The sequence below is a fragment of the Equus przewalskii genome, chromosome 5, assembly GCF_037783145.1.
Source record: "Equus przewalskii isolate Varuska chromosome 5, EquPr2, whole genome shotgun sequence".
NCBI classification, from domain to species: Eukaryota; Metazoa; Chordata; class Mammalia; order Perissodactyla; family Equidae; genus Equus; species Equus przewalskii.
In genome coordinates, this window is record NC_091835.1 from 86,541,223 (window position 1) to 86,546,428 (window position 5,206).

The following is a 5,206-nucleotide window of genomic DNA, read 5'->3' on the forward strand; positions in this document are numbered from 1 at the left end:
TAGTATTCTTCTTTTGGCTTTTTTTCTAACTATTTAAAAATGTGAAAACCATTCTTAGCTCTTGGGTGTGCAAAAGCAGGCTTTGGCCGGAATTTGGACCAAGGGCCTGAGTTTGCCGATTCCTCGAAGAATGTTAGGAAATTATGGAGGTTTTTCATCTGGGCTCTGTTGAGATGTCTGTTTGGGTCATATTGGATCAGGGACAGAGCACAAGAGGGCACACGGAGAGAAAAGAGACCATCCCACTCGTGGCACAGAGAGAAAGACGGGCAGTGGGCAGACACGCCCCAAGCTGAGGGCCGGCACTCATCCTGCCGTTGGCACAGAGTCAGATGAGACGAGAGGCAAGATGAAGGCGGGAGCCCAGACCCAGCACAGGCAGCACACGCTAAGGCCCGCACGCAAAGCGCAGCCTCCCCACCGTCCGGAGCTGCCTGATCCACCCACTGTCACCTGCTCTCAGACCCCGATCTCCGTCTGCACACACTCAGCCTTCCCTCTGACCTCCTTTGGAAACTGCGAATATTCTCAAAGACGTAACTCAGCAAGTCGCCAGTGCTCGTGGTGACCAGGCTGTTCAGTCAGGGCCTGGAGCAGACAGGAGCGGCAGGTCCGGACGAGGGGTGACAGGCAGCGAGGAGGAGAAGGAAGGAGGCACCCGAACTCTGCCGGCTCCACAGTCCAGGCTGAGGGCTCCCTGCCGCCGTCACGGCCTCCGCCCGCTCCTGCTCCATCAAGTGCTCGGCGACCAGCCCCTCACGGACGCTTCGCTTCCAAACACAGCGATGGGACCGAGGGTTCTTCCTCTGTGATAATAACGGACGTTAAGCTAAAAGGTCAACTGGACTCTGGACGGGAGCCGAAGTTAACTGAGATTTCAGAAGTGTCCATTCTCCTTCACAATAACCCGAAACGCAGCCTGCAGCCTGACGACAGAGCTGACTGCGCGGCACGCACTTCGCTGTGTTTGTCCCTCATTGTCACCCGCGGTTTACACTAACGTCACGTCATAACAGTCAACCAACCACGCGCGAGAAAAACACAGGTGAGGAACGATCTCAGTTTAAGTTTGGTGAGAATTCCTGCCATTTCCTTCACTGATATTTTGGGGTAAGAACAAAGCTCAAGAAATTCTCTGTGGAACATTCGCTCATTAAAATACACGTCAGTGACCACATTGCCCCTAACAGTCCTGGGAAGACAGATGGACCAGAAAAGCCCCGAAAGAGGGGTGACACCAGGGCCGAAAGAAGCTGACAGTCGACGGGCCCGGGACTGAGTCCGGCTCAGCCTTCCCACAGCGGTGACTCGGGCAGGTGGCCTCCGCTCCCAGCCTCCCCATCCTCCCGGGCACGACGTGGGCAGCCTGCTCGCCCAGGGCCTTCGTGAGCATTCCGGGACGGGCCAGCCGTGGAGGGCTCAGGACGGCGTCTGGCACAGAGCAGACTTCCAGTCAACGTCCATCCCCATAAGAGACCAGGTCACGCCTGTCCCTGCGAGGCCAGATCCAAGCTCCCAGTCATGGGCTTTCTGGTAAACTGAGGCCGCACAACCACGCCCTTCCCCAGTCCCTGAGAGAGGAGGGTTCTGTCCGGCGTCCAGCAAGCAGCCTCAGGAACAGATGTGGGGGTTCTTGCTAATTGAGGGTCCAGCAATGACTCTACCAGCTATGTGACCCTGCAAGTTTTTTTAACCCTTTCTATGCCTCAGTCCCTTGTCGTTAAAATTACAGTAAGAGTTAATACCTGATCCTCAGGCTATTCGGGCGACCGTGTGGATGTGTGCGCACACACGTGTATATATACATACATCACGTTATATATATATATATATATGGCTTACGTGAAATATGTGGTAATCCACGTGAGTCTGTAAGCATTCGCATCAGGATCAACACAAACATTCTGGACGTTAGTGACAAGTCCATGTGGAAGGAACAGGGAAGCTGAGACCATGACCTTGGTGCCAAACATCTGAATCTCACATTCGTGCGCCCGGGGCGGAGGAGGCCGAACCCTGAGACATCGGAGCCTGGAGGTGGGGAAAGATCTATTCAAATTGGCCAAAACGAGCAGGCGGCAGCCTGGGTTCGCTCAAATCCTTCTCCCCAAGAACAGAAAGCAGGGGCCTTATGGAGCTAATGGGCTTGGCAGGAGGAGCTGCGGGAAACAGAGGGGTCGCTCCGATGAGCCCCTGGGCAGTCTGACCTCTGGGCGTCAACGGCTGCTGGAGTCCGGCCACCTGGGGATTGCAACCTCCCCAAGGCATCCTCTTTCTTCCACAAAGCAGGCTCACAAATCCCCAGGACCCCTGAGGCTCCCCTCAAGTTACACAGGAAACAGCAGGTTGTCTAATGCCTGCAGGAACCCTCAGGTGCCAGCTTCACCCGCAGAAGTGAGTCAACCAGACTCGTTCGCAGAAGAAATCAGCACTGAGCACCGAAATGGGCCAGGAACTGCTGTCTTTGTGGCCTCCTTCCAGGTGAGGGAAGATGCATACAAATTATACTTCAAAGTCATCTGCTTACTTTCAAAAATTTAGATAAATCTCTGTTGTAAAGTTATGCTGCAGCCACTTGCCTCTCTCTCCTAAAATTTGAGGGGAGAGAGAAACAATCCAGTCCATCGGGACGCTTTCTTAGTTACGGTCCCACTACAGGTTTGTTCCTTTGGTTGGTTCTGCAGGAGCCCTCCCCCCGACCCTGGACTCTGAGTGGAGGCTGCACCATCCCCACTGTGTCCTCCGAGATGCCGTCACTGAAGGAGTCCCTGCACGTCAGTGCGCCTCCTGTGAAGGACGTGACTTGTCCTTAAGGCCGAGGGAGCTGTGGGCCAAGAAGAAACTGAGGAGTTCTTAAAACCCAAACCCAGCTTAGCATGACAGGCACAGTGCGGGAGAATGAATGCCACTGATGCTAACAGCCACAGGCTAAGTTTCGAGAAGCCGCCACTTGGGTCCTTGGTTCAGGATGCGGAGAGGTGGAGCTGAGGGGATTTATCGCATGTTTGACTCAAATCAGTGCTTACGACTTAAAACATCTTTTTGCAGAGATGAGAAATAAAGAGTGAAATGTGAAAACAAATGCCATGGGGTCAGGAGGGCTACTGATCCCCCATCACAGAGCCCTCTTGGATGCGGGGCTCTGGGGCTGCAGGGCCACCCTCGGAGGCTCCCCTGAGGAAGGACCCGGGCTCCTCGGCTCTGTGCTGGCAGCAGCAGCAGAGGGCCCAGCTCTCCCGGGTCACAAGCCGTGCTCTCTGGGGACCTGCAGGGCCGCGGCCCAGAGCACGGGTCCTTCCTCCACCCCACAGCCTCCAGGACCCACCCAACACCTCCTACCCCGGCCCAAGATAGCCTCCCTGGATTTTGGGTTAAACAGGTCAAAATATAGAAGAGCTGGTTGCATCCTCCCATCAGGAAAATGATTCCTACTCTCACATTTATACAACTGAGGAAACCAGTTACATGTTTTCCACAGCATGGGGAAGTGTTGCTTCATTTTCTTTCCTGCAAAGAACAATCAAACTTTATGAGCAAAAAAATGTCATCCCTGGAGGTCTCTGATTAAGCATTTGTGCGTGACAATTAAGAGGCCTCCAGCTGACCTGGAAGAATTCAGTTCTGGAAATTTACTGACCACATGCTGGCTACTATGGTCTCAGAATGCATTTTAAAGAACTTGTTTCAAAAAAAAGGCTGCCTTTTAGTTATCGTCTCTCCTTTAAAAGATTGCATTCAATTGCTAGGGTAACTTAACATCCACAACATCCTAACACTGGAAAAATAGGGAATAGACTCTCCCTTAAAGTCCCAACAGAAACCGGGCTGTGCAGACCCACTACGTGCAAGAGACTCCACGTGGAAAGTAGTGGAGGCCGTCCGGCGTTTCAGCAGGTGAGTGAGTGCTTGGACTGGCTTTACTACAGTAAGTAGTCAGAGCTGGTAGAGAGGACTGGAGGGCAGCAGGGGCAACGAGCAAGGTCGGCAGTTCAGGGGCTATTTCTCTGGGACAGAAAACATTGGAGCGAATCCCAGAGACGTTTCAGCAACAAGACCTGCTGTCTGCCGTGGTCGCCCTGATGCGGCCGTCGTCGCCCTGATGCGGCCGTGGTCGAGAGGGAGGGCAGGCGGTGAAGAACATCACCGTGACCCGTTCTCCTGACCGCGGGCTGGCAGGGAGAGCAGTGATTGGCCTCCCGAGCGTGTTCTGCAGAAGCAGCTCACATGCGGTCAGGTGGGCGTGATGGAGGGAGGGACAGACCACCCACGGAGGAGGACGTGAAGGCGCCTCCCCAGCTTAAATGAGTGCACCTGACAGGCAGAATCACGCGGCGTTCGCAGTGCCAGACCTGACGGTTTGAGGTACCTGCACATCTGGAAGGGGTCCCCCATCCAGCTGTCAACACACCCATCACCCCACAGATTTACCTTTTGTTTGGAGCCTGGGTGATAACATCTGAGTTCTACTCTCTCAGCAAATTTCAGTTTGTGATACAGCGTTACCAACGGTAGTCACCCTGCTGAGCGTCAGATCCTCAGAACTTAGGCACCCGCCAGCTGAGAGTCTGTACTCTTTTCCCAGCCTCTCTCTGTCCTCCCCCGCCCCCCACACCCAGTCCCCGGCAACCGCTTCTCTGCTCTGTGTCTATGAGTTTGACTTTTTTTTTAGATTCCACAGATACGGCATTTGTCTTTCTCTGTCTGGCTTATCTCACTTAGCTTAATGCCCTCCAGGGTCATCCATGTCGTCACATATGACAGGATTTCCTTCCTTTTTAAGGCTGAATAATATTTCATTATATACTTATTTATTTCTATATATTGTGTATATATCACACTTTTTTATCCATTCATCCGTTGATGGACACTTAGATTATTTCCATATCTTGGCTGTTGTCAATGACACCACTAGGAACATGGCCACACAGATGTCTCCTCAGATAATGATTTCATTTCCTTTGGATAAATGCCCAGAAGTAGAATTTCTAGATCACATGGTGGTTCTACTTTTAATTTTTTAAGGAACCTCCACAGTGGCTGCACCAATGTACATGCCCACCAGCAGTGCACCAGGGTTCCCTTTTCTCCACATCCTCGCAACACTTGTTATCTCTTGTCTTTTTGAAAATAGACATCCTGACAGGTGTGAGGTGGTATCTCACTGTGGTTTTGACTTGCATTTCCCTGACGATTAGTGACATTGAGC